The 14,731-nt window shown below is 39.1% G+C and overlaps 1 non-coding gene across 1 annotated transcript; it reads right to left on the bottom strand.

Moving 5' to 3' along the window:
- Positions 1-271: 271 nt before the first annotated feature.
- Positions 272-344, bottom strand: trnak-cuu (transfer RNA lysine (anticodon CUU)). Its single transcript has one exon. It is a non-coding gene; the product is annotated as a tRNA-Lys (tRNA).
- Positions 345-14,731: the final 14,387 nt, after the last annotated feature.

The raw sequence follows: 14,731 nt of genomic DNA, 5'->3' as shown, positions 1-14,731 counted from the left end.
GTGTGTGTGTGTGTGTGTGTGTGAGAATGTCTGTGTGTATCTGTGTGTGTGTGTCTGAGTTTCTGTGTTTCCTGTTAATGCCTGCAAGTAAATGAATCTCAAGGAAGTATATCATGATAATTAACTCACTATGTCTTATTTGACGGTTGATGTTCTCTGTCAAGACCTTTTATCTGGAAAGATAGATAGAGGGGAGATAGCCTGTAAAAAGAGGTGGAGGGAAGAAACGCTGAGAATTTTCCCCGGGGCAGAAGGAAGTTAAAGAGAGCTTCACCCAATGTGGGGCTCAAACCCACGACCCTGAGATTAAGAGTCTCATGCTCTACTGAGTGAGCTAGCCGGGCTCTGGAGGGACCTCACTTCCTTGCTTCCTTGTCTCAGGCTTGGGGGAAAAAAAAAGTTGATTGAATATTTTTATATATAATCTAAAACTGACAAACTTCTATAGACGTCGTGTGGTAGAGATTATATTGACCGGTTCCATTACAGCCTGGCTTGGGAACACGAAATGCCATTGAATGGAAACCCTACAAAAATCAGTGGATATGGCCATCACAGGTAACGTCCTACCTCCAACTGAGCAGATGTGCAAGGAGCCCTGTCACAGTGAAGCAACATCCATGCTCTCTTCTCACTGCAGCCATCAGGTAAAAGGTACAAGAGCCTCAGGACCCACAGCACCAGGTCCAGGAATAGTTATTACCCCTCAGCCATCAGGATCTTGAACCAGAGGGGATAACTTCACTCACAACCAATTCCACAACCTTTGGACACACCTTCAAAGACTCTTCATCTCATGTTCTTGATATTTATTAAATATCTTTTTTTTTGTATTTGCAGCTTGTTGTCTTTTGCGCATTGGTTTGTCCATCTGGGTTGTATGTGATTTTTTTTGTATTTACTGTGAATTTCAGAAGAAAATAAATCTCAGTGTTGTGTATGAAACCCCCTGGCTTCCTTGGCTGCGCAGGTCCAGGGAAGACACCTTTGACCCCGCCAAACTCGTGAGATTGAGGTGCTCCCATCCCGAACGCCTGTTTGTGTGGATGCTGCATAATTCGTTACCCTGTTACAAATTAGTGCCACGAAGTAACAGACAGTACACCACGTACAATTAAAAGATTATCTTTATGGTTCTTAATTTGGCTAAAGAATTAGTAAAGGAAAGAACAAAAAAAAGGGCCCATTTTAATGAAACAGTCTAAAGTGCACAAGTTGGAGCTCACGGTTTCTCCAAGTCACCGACCTTCAATCGATCTCACCCCGGGTTTCATTGAATCTGAAGCACCTTCAATAACTCCAAAAGACTGAAGTAGGATAAATGCTGAAAGGCTTTTATTCGCTGTACAATATGACTTCCGTGCTGAGCGTCTGCCCTCAGACTGAGGGGGAGGGGCAAGGTGAAATCACCTTTATTCAGCGGTCTGTGGGAGGAGCCACAGGGGCAGTCAGCAGAGGGGCGTGTCCAGACTGTTAACCCAGTTACAACACATATATGGTTTACCACAGAATCATGGTTCCACTATGGGTCAAATCATAACACCATAAGACATAGGAGCAAAATTAGTCCATTTGGCCCATCGAATCTGCTCCGCCATTCAATCATGGCTGATCCTTTTTTCTCCTCCTCAATCCCATTTCCAGCCTTCTCCCCATAACCTTTGATGCCATGTCCAATTAAGAACCTATCAATCTCTGCCTTAAATACATCCAACGACCTGGCCTCCACAGCTACAAATGGCAACAAATTCCACAAATTCACCACCCTCTGACTAAAGAAATTTCTCCTTGTCTCTGTTTTGAAAGGACGCCCCTCTATGCTGAGGCTGTGCCCTCTTGTCCTACACTCCCCCACCATGGGAAACATCCTTTCCACATCTACTCGGTCTATGCCTTTCAACATTAGAAACATAGAAAACCCTTTGGCTCACAATGCTGTGCAAACATGTACTTACTTTAGAAATTACCATGGGTTACCCATAGCCCTCTATTTTTCTAAGCTCCATGTACCTGTCCAGGACCTCTTAAAAGACCCTATTGTATCTGCCTCCACCACCATCACTGGCAGCCCATTCCACGCACTGACCACTCTCTGCGTAAAAAACTTACCCTTGACATCTCCTCCGTACCTACTTCCAACCACCTTAAAACTGTGCCCTCTCGTTAGCCATTGCAACCCTGGGGAAAAGCCTCTGACTATTCACACAATCAATGCCTCTCATCATCTTATACACCTCTACCAGATCACCTCTCATTCTCCATCGCTCCAAGGAAAAAAGGCTGAGTTCACTCAATCTATTCTCATAAGGCACACTCCCCAATCCAGGCAACATCCTTGTAAATCTCGTCTGCACCCTTTCTATGGTTTCCACATCCTTCCTGTAGTAAGGCGACCAGAGCTGAGCGCAGTACTCCAAGTAGGGTCTGACTAGGGTCCTATATGTAGGCATCCGTTAGTCTCATGAGACCATGGATTTGCACCTTGGAAAGTTTCCAGGGCGCAGGCCTGGGCAAGGTTGTATGGAAGACCGGCAGTTGCCCATGCTGCAAGTCTCCCTGCTCCACGCCACCGATGTTGTCCAAGGGAAGGGCATTAGGACCCATACAGCTTGGCACCAGTGTCGTCACAGAGCAATGTGTGGTTAAGTGCCTTGCTCAAGGACACAACACATTGCCTCAGCCAAGGCTCGAACAAGCGACCTTCAGATCACTAGACGAACACCTTAACCAAATAGCCACGTGCCTATATAGCTGTAATATTACCTTTCAGCTCTTAAACTCAATCCCACAGTTGATGAACACCAATGCACCGTACACCTTCTTAACCACAGAGACAACCTGCATAGCAGCTTTAAGTGTCCTATGGACTTGGACTCCAAGATCCCTCTGATGCTCCACACTGCCAAGAGTCTTACCATTAATACTATGTTCTGCCATCATATTTGACCTACCAAAATGAACCACCTCACACTTATCTGGGTTGAACTCCATCTGCCACTTCTCAGCCCAGTTTTGCATCCTATCAATGTCCCATTGTAACCTGTGACAGCCCTCCACACTATTCACAACACCCCCAACTTTTGTGTCATCAGCAAACTTACGAACCCATCCCTCCACTTCCTCATCCAGGCCATTTATAAAAATCATTAAGGGTAAGGGTCCCAGAACTGACCCCTGAGACACACCACTGGTCACCGACCTCCATACAGAATATGACCCGCCTACAACCACTCTTTGCCTTCTGTGAGAAAGCCAATTCTGGATCCATAAGGCAATGTCCCCTTGGATCCCATGCCTCCTTACTTTCTCAATAAGCCTTGCACGGGGTACCTTGTCAAATGCCTTGCTGAAATCCATATACAGTACATCTACTGCTCTACCTTCATCAATGTGTTTAGTCACATCCTCAAAAAATCAATCAGGCTCATAAGGCATGACCTGCCTTTGACAAATCCATGCTGACTATTCCTAAACATATTATGCCTCTCCAAATGTTTATAAATCCACTAGGGATCTTTTCCATCAACTTACAATCAACTGGGCTGAGGTATGACTCACTGGTCTATAATTTCCTGGGCTATATCTATTCCCTTTCTTGAATAAGGGAATAACATCTGCAATCCAGTCATCGAGAACCTCTCTCGTCCCCCTTAATGATTCAAAGCTCTTTGCCAGAGGCTCAGCAATCTCCTCCCTCACCTCCCACAGTAGCCTGGGTACATCTCATCTGGTCCTGGTGACTTATCCAACTTGGTGCTTTCCAAACGCTCCAGCACATCCTCTTTCTTAATGTTTATATGCTCAAGCTTTCCAATCCACTGTAAGTTATCCCTACAATTGCCAAGATCCTTTTCTGTAGTGAAGCAACGTAATTATTAAGTATCTCTGCTATCTCCTCCGGTTCCATACACACTTTTAAGCTGTCACACTTTATTGGTCCTATTCTCTCACATCTTATCCTCTTGCTCTTCACATACTTGTAGAATTCCTTGGGGTTTTCCTTAATCCTGTCCGCCAAGACCTTTTCATGGCCCTTTCTGGCTCTCCTAATTTCTTTCTTAAGCTCCTTCCTGCTAGCCTTATATTCTTCTAGATCTCTATCAGAGGTTTTTTGAACCTTTCATCAGCTCCTCTTTTCTTCTTGACTAGATTTACAACAGCCTTTGTACACCACGGTTCCTGTACCCTACCATCCTTTCCCTGTCTCATTGGAACGTACCTATGCAGAACACCACGTAAATATCCCCTGAACATTTGCCACATTTCTGCTGTACATTTCCCTGAGAACATCTGTTCCCAATTTATGCTTCCAAGTTCCTGCCTGATAGCTTCATATTTCCGCTTACTCCAATTAAGTGCTTCCCTAACTTGTCTGTTCCTATCCCTCTCCAATGCTATGGTAAAGGAGACAGAATTGTGATCACTATCTCCAAAATGCTCTCTCACTGATAGTTCTGACACCTGACTAGGTTCATTTCCCAATACCAGACCAAGTACAGCCTTTCCTCTTGTAGTCTTATCTACATATTGTGTCAAGAAACCTTCCTGAACACACCTAACAAACTGCACCCCATCTAAACCCCTTGCTCTAGGGAGATGCCAATCAATATTTGGGAAATTAAAATCTCCCACAACGACATTTGAAAGACTTCAATAAGATCCCCCTCATCCTTCTAAATTCCGATGAGTACTACAGACCCAGAGCCATCAAACATTCCTCATATGATAGCCCCTTTCATTCCTGGGATTATCCTTGTGAACCTCTTCTAGACCTATTCTAATGCCAGCACATCTCTTCTAAGATAAGGAGCCCAAAACTGCTCACAACACTCAAGGTGAAGCCTCACCAGTGCCTTATAAAGCCTCAGCATCACATCCCTGCTCTTGTATTTTAGACCTCTTGAAATGAATGCTAACGTTGCATTTACCTTCCTCACCGCCGACTTAAACTGCAAGTTAAACTTTAGGATGTTCTGCACAAGGTGTTGCAACGAATGAGGCGAACCCAAGCGCAGGACACAGGAATGGAGATTTAGTTAGGATGCAGACGTGGGTGTGAGCACTGAACGGCAAACAGGAGGGAGAGCAGGAAGGCAGGAGACAGGCAGAATTTATCTTGACACGGGGAGACTGGGTTTCACGGATAAATCTCAGTACTGAAGCAAAACTTAGGACACACAATCCTAAGTGGCCGGGAAGCATTAATTACCACACTGGCAAAACCAACAATCTGGCAACTAGTGGGTGCAAAGCTGGGTTTCTTATGCTGCAGGTCTTCATGAAAACCAGTTGTGTCGTTATCAAAGGGAATTAGGAGAAAATGGGAAATTAACAGTCGGAGCTGTGACACAAAGTCTCCCAAGTCCCTTTGCATCGATGTTTGGATTTTCTTCCCATTCAGGAAATAGCCCGCACATTTATTTCTACTACCAAAATGCGTGACCATGCATTTTCCAACTTTATATTTCATTTGCACTTTCTAATCTGTCTAAGTCCTTCTGCCTCAACAATACTTGCCCCTCCACCAATCTTTGTATCATCTGCTAACTTGGCAACAAAGCCATCTATTTCATCATCTAAATCATTTATATACAGCATAAAAAGAAGTGGCCCCAACACCGACCCCTGCAGAACACCAATAGTCACTGGCAGCCAACCAGACAAGGATCCTTTATTCCCACTTCCTCCCTTCTTCCAATCAGCCAATGCTCTAACCATCTTAGTAACTTCCCTGTAATACCACAGGGTCCTAACTTGGTAAGCAGCCTCATGTGTGGCACCTTGGCAAAGGCCTTCTGAAAGTCCAAATATACAACATCCACTGCATCCTCTTTATCTATCCTACTTGTAATCTCCTCAAAGAATTCCAACAGGTTCATCAACATGGTTAAGGAAATCATACTGACTTTGTCCTATCTTGTCCTGTGCACTCCATCACCTCATTTTTAACAATTGACTAACATCTTCCCAGCCGCTGAGGTCAGGCTAACTGGTCTATAATTTCCTTTCTGCTGCCTTCCTCCTTTCTTAAAGAGTGGAGTGACATTAGCAATTTTCTAGTCCTCTGGCACCAAGCCAGAGCCCAATGATTTTTGGAAGATCATTTCTAATGCCACCACAATCTCTAACGCTACCTCTTTCAGAACCCTAGGGTGCAGTTCATCTGTTTCAGGTGACTTATGTACTTTTAGGTCTTTCAGATTTTTGAGCACCTTCTCCCTTGTAATAGTAACTGCACTCACTTCTCTTCCCTCACACACTACAACATCAGGCACACTGCTAGTGTCTTCCACAGTGAAAACTGTTGCAAAATACTCATTCAGTTCACCTGCCATCTCCTTGTCCTCCATTATTATTTATCCTGCCTCATTTTCTAGTGGTCCTATATCCACTCTCATCTCTCTTTTATTTTTACATAGTTGAAAAAGCTTTTACTGTCCACTTTGATATTATTTGCTAGCTTGCTTTCATATTTCCTCTTTTCCCTTGTAATAATTCTTTTAGTTGCTCTCTGTAACTTTTTAAAAACTTCCCAATCCTCTATCTTCCTACTGATTTTTGCTTTGTTGTATGCCCTCTCTTTTGTTTTTATATTAGCTTTGACTTCCCTCGTCAGCCACGGTTGTACTATTTTGTTATTTGAGTATTTCTTCAGTTTTGGAATACACATGTCCTGCACCTTCCTCATTTTCCCCAGAAACTCACACCATTGCTGCTCTGCTGACATCCCTGCCAGCAGCTCCTACCAATTTACTTTGGCCATCTCCTCTCTCATAGCACTGTAAGTTCCTTTACTCCACAGAAACACATTAGACTTTAGTTTCTCCCTATCAAATTTCAAGTTGAACTCAATCATATTGCAATCACTGGTTCCTAAACTCCCTAATCACCTCTGGCTCATTAAATAACACCAATCAGTATAGCCTATCCCCTGGAAGGCTCTATGACAAACTGCTCTAAAAAGCCATTTCTTAGGCATTCAACAAACTCACTCTTCAGATTCATTACTAATGATTTCTTCTTTCCTGTGTCTTCCCTCTTCATCTCCTCTTCAACAAAAGCCCCAGGCCCAACCTCAGTGTCCCTCTCCAGAGAAATCTCCCGTAAATTTGACCACCCTAATTGCATGGCACACATTTCTCCTCATCTCTTATCTTCAACAATAACCTAAACAAGCTGAAAATGGGGCAAACTGCTCTTGCAGAGCTGCCAAAATGAAATACATACAGCATAACAGTAAAAATATGAACCAGGGCATTACATATACGATGACAGATACATACTTTGATTATAAAGCTACTTTGAACCTTTCGTATTTTGGAGGCCAGATACCGTGAAAAGGGGCGGGAAAGAACAATAAAACCAATAACCCGCATCCAAGGACTGCAAGTTTGGACGCGGGCCACGCCGGTGCTGTTATCTCCATTGAGAGAGGGTCTTCGCGATTAGAACAACACACAGAAGGTGCTGGAAGAACTCATCCAGTCAGACTGCATCCAGGGAAATGAACAAACTGTCAACATTCCAGGCCGAGACCTTTCTACGTTATGATGCGAGATTACGCGTGCATGTATGAATCTTTGAGTCGGTGCCTGTGTGTGTGTTTGTGTAATACAAGAGAGAAATAGTGAGTGTAAGTGTGTGTCCAAATGGATCTGTGGCTGGAGGATGCCCTGATTGTGTGAAAGTATGAATAGTTTCGCTGTGTGTGACTGACAACGTGAGTGGGATGGTGTGCTTGAATGATTCTGTATGTGTACATGAGTGAGTGTGAGTGTGAGTGTGTGAATGTGTGAGTGTGTGAGTGTGTGAAAGTATGAATAGTTTCCTTGTGTGTGACTGACAATGTGAGTGGGATGGTGTGCTTGAATGATTCTGTATGTGTACATGAGTGAGAGTCTGTGTGAGTGTAAGTGTGAGTGTGAATGTGTGTGTATGTGTGTGAGTGTCACTGTGTGTGTGTGTGTGTGTGTGTGTGAGATGGTGTGTACTGACAAACGACTGAACCCAGATTTTGAGGAATGACAGACTCCCACATATAGACAGAAACAAGAGTTTATTCATAGGAATTCCAGCAGAACATCAATGGCTCAACTGAGCGACACTGCAAGATGAATCATTCTCAACCCAAGGACCCCGCGGTAAGTGCTAATCGGGAGTCTGCTTTAAATAATCACAGTTCGCTGAAAACTCGTGCCAGTCAAAATAAACTTGACAAGATTAAACAGAAATCACAAAGGCTTAACGACTCCAGGTAAAACAACAATGAACAAATACGGGTGCTCTAGAAACCTTGGAGCCCAACACTCTGAGACTCACCGCACTGGTCCTCAGGGCTCATGACAGTGTGTGGGAGAGAGTTTGTGTGTGAGGATCAGTAGATATAAGAGTATTTTTATAATTGCTTTCTTTGTCTTTGTGGATGAATGGACTGAGAAGGTGAATCCAGAAGGCACATTTGACAGCAGACGCTGAAATCTGGAGTGACTCACAAAATGCAGGAGGAACTCAGCCATTTGTGGAGGAAACTGAACGTTGACAAGTTTTGAGTGCACACATTCACACACACACACACACACACACACACAGTCATAGTCATAGTCATACTTTACTGATCCCGAGGGAAATTGGTTTTCGTTACAGTTGCACCATAAATAATTAAATAGTAATAAAACCATAAATAGTTAAATAGAAATATGTAAATTATGCCAGGAAATAAGTCCAGGCTTATATTAGATATTGGCTCAGGGTGTCTGACCCTCCAAGGGAGGAGTTGTAAAGTTTGATGGCCACAGGTAGGAATGACTTCCTATGACGCGGGACTGCCTCTGTCTGCAAATGGAGTAGCAGTATTTTTGTGCTGCTCTTAGTTTTCTTTCTCTCCCCCTAGTTTAAGCTTTGAATTTAAAATTTTTACTTGTTGATTCTTGAGGGTGATCAATATGTCTATGTCTACAAGAAGTGGGAAGAATTTACCTGAACCCAGTGATAAAGGTACTGGGAAAGGGAAGGTGCAAAAAGAAAGATCTGATGAAATGCCATCGTGGGTTGAAGATATCGTTCGGACACTGAATTCAATTAAGGATCAGAATGGATCAATTAAAGACCAACTGGAAAAGAATAGTAATGAAATGAAGTCATTTCTGGGAAAACTTAAAGACCTGGAAACTCAAGTTATTTCACACGAAGAGGAATTGAAGATAACTAAGCAAAAATTGTCTGAAGCTACAACTCGTTTGGAAAGATATCAAAATAAAATTATAGACCTGGAAACTAGGTCTCGACGAAGGAATATAAGAACTGTTGGGCTGCAGGAAGGAGCTGAAGATGGAGATCTAACGGCTTACTTTGGTAAGCTTTTCCACACTTTATTTCCCACCATTCTATCAAAGCCACCTGCTATAGAAAGGGGCACACAGGGTATTTATCTCAAAATCGAAGGACTCTAGTAAACCAAGATCTGTTCTGGTTTGCTTTCATCACTTTAAAATTAAAGATCAAATAATGCAACAGGCAAGAAAACAGAGAGCTTTTAGATTTATGGAATCTGAACTCCGCTTCTACGAAGATTATCCAAGAGAGATAATGGAACAAAGATCAAAATTTGTCCTGGTAATGAAACAAGCATATGATAAAAAAACTTTTTCTGTCTCTGAGGTATCCGACAAGAATTAAAATTTTCCCTGCTAATTCTCCTCCTCGTACTTTTTTTGATCCAAAAGCTGCACTGGATTTTGTTCAGGCTTTACCTGCCGCCGTCACCAACGCCGCTGTTGAATGATCCATCTGAAAGGCTGTTTGGCTATTTCTATATTATTCGCATTTTGGAAAGAAGATTTATGGAGGTCACTTGTATATTTCATCGAGAGACTAATTAAAGAAAACGGAGAGTTGTTCTTTATTGCATATTATTGGTTTTCCTTTGGAAAGATCTATGGTTTAAGTATCTCTGTTTAAATGATCTCTGGACATTCTACGACTGAGGGAAGAAGATAAGGCGATTTGTTCCTTTAATTTAATACTTGGTTTATTTCTTTTTTTAATCAGCTAATTGGTAGTTTTTTCCTACTAATAGGGCTTTTTATATATTTTTTCTGTTTTAGTATAACATTTTATAATTGAATTTAAAGCTTTTTTAGAGAATTAATATTAAACTTAAACATGGCGCTGGTTTTTCTCTCTAAGAGATAACATTATTTTGGTTCTTTCTTGTTTATTAGTCGATGGAATGTAAATACCTTTTTTTGCTGAGACTTTATTGTATTTTTCACAAGGTCAGTCTACTTTTTTACTAACTGGGCGGAGGGAAAGAAAACACAGACAGAGCAGTCAGCAGCTTTGAATTCCATCGTAGATCGCTTGCCTTTTTCGGGTTTCCGGGTGTGGGTGGGTGGGTTTAGAGTTGGGAATTTTTTCCCATTGGGTGGTTCCGGAGCATGCGTGTTTTTTATTTGGTTGTATTCTTCATCACCGCCATCTTTGATCATCCCGTATTGGTATGTGCTTTGTGCATGTATAAAGTAGAATAAAATTATAGTATGGTGTTCAAACAGATTAATATAATAAGTTGGAATGTACGTGGCTGGAATCATCCTATTAAACGAAAGAAGACTTTTAAAATTATTAACCGATTCGAACCTGATATAATTTTTGCTCAAGAGACACATATCAGGGCGGGAGATTCGAGGATCCTGAGGATTATATTATAATCGATCCCCGCTTCCTGCCTAGTGTTAAAACTTACGAATATGACACTATTGCTATATCTGATCATGCCCCTCTGAGTTTGTCTTTTGAATTTGATGATGTCATTCTTGCTCGCCCACCTTGGCGCATGTCTCAGACATTATTGCAAAACTCAGCCTTTGTCAGTTTCATTGAAACCCAGATAAAAGAATTTTTTTCTTTTTAATGATATAGGGGGTATATCTAAATTAGTTATATGGGATACATTTAAAGCATTTTTACATGGTCAGATTATTTCTTATTCAGCTAAACTTAAAAAACAAACTAAAGCAGAATTAGATAGAATTTCAAAACAAATTAAAGATTTAGATAATATTTATGCAATTTCCCCCAATACTAATTTATTTAAATAAAGGGTGAAACTTCAATCACAATATAACCTGTTATTAACTCATCCCATTGAAGGATATTTGCTTAAGTTAAAGAGCCAATTTTATATGTCTGGAGATAAAAATAATAAACTGCTTGCATCTCAATTAAAAATGGCTGCAGCCAAAAGGCAAATCATGAAAATTCGTAGGAAAGATGGTACCTTAGCTCAGGAAAATGAAGAAATTAATAAGATTTTTCAAGGTTTTTATGCTGAGCTATATAAATCTCAATGTCCGTTAGATTCCTCTAAAATGAATGCTTTTTTCCAATTCAGCAAAATGGAGCTTCTAGCCATTAGAGTAAGAAATGCAATCATCCTACGTGCAGAAGAGGTTAAATAATTTGAATCTATCATTGGTAATCCAAAGATAGCAGTAATTGGATGAGCTTGTAAGTCTATATTCAAAACTGTTGAAATAATGTCAAAAATATCTTTCCAATATTTTTCCAACAAAGGACATGACCAAAACATGTGAGTTAAAGAAGCTATCTCGAAATGACATCTGTCACATATTGGATTAATGTAAGAATAATAACGAGATAGTTTATCTTTGGACATATGAGCCCTGGGCACTGCTTTAAACTGTATCAACACATGTTTAGCACATACGGAGGATGAATTAACCAATTGAAGAATTTTTTCCCATTTTTCAATCAGTATAATAATCTTAAGTTCTCTTTCCCAGTCAGCTTTAATTTTATTGGAAACATCAGGACATAAATTCATAATTATGTTATAAATAATTGCTACAACACATTTCTGAGAAAGATTTAAATCTAAAATTTTTTCCAAAGTGTCCATTGGATATGAGTGTGGAAAATTAGGAGAAACAGTAATTAAAAAGTTACTGTTAATCTGTAGAAATCTAAAAAAGTGAGATCTGGGTAAGTTATATTTATTAGAAAGTTGATCAAAAGACATGAAACAATTATCCAGAAATAAATCACGAAAACGTATTATACCTTTGGTTTTCCAATCAAAGTAAGCTTGATCCATAGTGGAAGGTTGAAAAAGGAAATTAGATATAATAGGACTTGCTAAAATAAATTCATTGAACCCAAAAAATCTTCGAAATTGAAACCATATACATAAAGTATGCTTAACTATTGGATTATTCATTTGTTTATACAATTTAGAAGAAGTAAAAGGAAGTGAAGTTCCTAAAATCGAACCCAAGGAAAACCCTTGTACTGAATTACATTCAAGATTTACCCAATGTGGATCTAAAGATACATCCAAATCTCGTAACCAAAATTTTAAATATCGAATATTAATTGCCCAATAATAGAATCTAAAATTCGGGAGGGCAAGCCCCCCTCATTTTTAGGATCCATTTTGCTGAATTGGAAAGAGATTAACCCTCCTACTGTATATCATTGGTTTTCACAAACTATGGTGTGTTTGAATTTGGAGAAAATTAGAAGTGCGGTTTATGATCCTTCCATTAAGTTTGAAAAAACTTGGAGGCCATTCATTCAGCATTTTCATTTGATGTAATTTGATCATTTCCAAACTTGTTTTATCTCTCTGTACTGTTGTTGGAGGGGAATGGAGTCGTCGACACTAAGGTTTTCTTCTTTCCCATTTTTAAGTTGTTAGTATTGCCCAAGTCTTTTAGTTTAGTCTTTTTTTGGGATGGGGTTTGTTTTTTTTTCTATTTTTTTTTTCTTTTTCATGATTTTTGTTCAGTTTTTTTTTGCTTTGTATTATTCATTGTTATTCTACATGATTGGGAGCTTTGTCAATTTATACTTATTTGGTCTTACAATTACTCATTTTAAGTGTAACAATGTATCTCCTACTATTTGTATTATTGCTATGTTATGTTTTCATTCTATGAAATTAATAAAAAGATTGAAAAGGAAAAGAAAATGAATACTTTTTTACGAAAGATTGTTTTTCCTAACATCGCGGCTGAGGATCAAAAAACTCTCGATGCTCAAATCACTGAAGCTAAAATTCATAAAGCTATTTTTTCAATGCAATCTGGTAAGTCCCTGGGACTTGATGGTTATCCTGTAGAATTTTATAAAAAATTTGGGAAGTTGCTCTTTCCTTATATGTTGGAAATGTTTAAGGATTCTTTTGTGAAAGGTGACTTGCCCTCTACTTTTTATGAGGCTTCTATTTCTTTAATTCTTAAAAAAGATAAAGATCCTACTGTGCTTCATATAGACCTATTTCATTACTGAATGTCGACGCTAAGATTTTGTCAAAGATAATGGCCAATCGGTTGGAGAATATTTTGGGTAAAATTATTTGTAAAGATCAAACAGGCTTTATAAAGGGTCGCTATTCCTTTTCAAATGTTCGGAGATTATTTAACATTATATATTCATCCTCTTTTAAAACTCCACAATGTGTTGAATCTTTGGATGCTGAAAAAGCATTCGACCGAGTTGAATGGAAATATTTATTCAATGCTTTGGAGAAATTTGACTTTGGTGTTAATTTTAATAATTGGATTAAAATGATATATAAAGCCCCTATTGCTACTGGTGTCACTAACAATCGTAGGTCTCCTTTTTTTTCAGCTTTCACGGGGGACAAGGCAAGGCTGTCCATTAAGTCCGTTGTTGTTTAATTTAATATTAGAACCCCTTGCTACTGCTCTTCGTGAGGCTAAAAATATCCATGGGATCTTTGTGAATGAGACCATGCACAAGGTCTCTCTTTACGCTGGTGATTTATTGGTTTATATATCTAACCCTGACGAATTCATTCCTGCCTTGCTAAAATTATTTAATAAATTTGGAGGTTTTTCAGGATATAAAATAAATTTTAGTAAAAGTGAATTGTTTCCTTTAAATGATTCTGTCTCTATATATGATAATACTTCTTTTAAAGTTTCAGACTCTTTTAGATATTTAGGTATTATGATTACTAAAAAATATAAGGATCTTTATAAAGCTAACTTTGTTCCTTTAGTAGACTCTATGAAGTATTAATTTAGTAGATGGAGTCCACTTACATTTTCACTTGTTGGTCGTATTCATATAGTTAAAATGATGATTTTACCAAAATTTTTATATTTATTTCAGAATATTCCTGTTTTATTGACTAGGAAGTTTTTTGATCAGATTGATTCTATTATTTTATCTTTTATTTGGAATAATAAAAGACCAAGAATTAGTAAATGTCATTTACAAAAATTGAAAAAGGATGGAGGTCTTGCTTTGCCTAATTTTAGAATGTATTATTGGGCTGTTAATGTGTGATATATGTCTTTTTGGTTATACTGGGTTGATAAGAGTGATCGACCAATTTGGGTAGACCTGGAACTGAAAGTTGTAAAACAGTTTTATTTAACCTCGTTATTGGGAGCTCCTTTGCCTATGCAATTAGGTAAAGTTGTTAATTTAAACCTATATCCTGTGATTAAGTATTCTTTACAAATTTGGCTCCAGTTCCGCAATTTTTTTAATCTTAAAAAATTTAAACTTTAGTTTAATTTACTGAAATTACTTTTTTAAGCCTTCTTTGAGTGATCCAATTTTTTTACTTTGGGAAAATAAAGGTATTAATTCTTTTTTGGATTTATTTAAAGAAGATAGATTGATGTCTTTTGAACAATTAATTGATAAATATTCTCTTTCATACTCACACTTTCTG

The sequence above is a fragment of the Mobula hypostoma genome, chromosome 5 (assembly GCF_963921235.1).
Source record: "Mobula hypostoma chromosome 5, sMobHyp1.1, whole genome shotgun sequence".
NCBI classification, from domain to species: domain Eukaryota; kingdom Metazoa; phylum Chordata; class Chondrichthyes; order Myliobatiformes; family Myliobatidae; genus Mobula; species Mobula hypostoma.
Note: the sequence above shows the minus strand (reverse complement) of the source record. Positions and strands in the feature narration are given on the sequence as shown.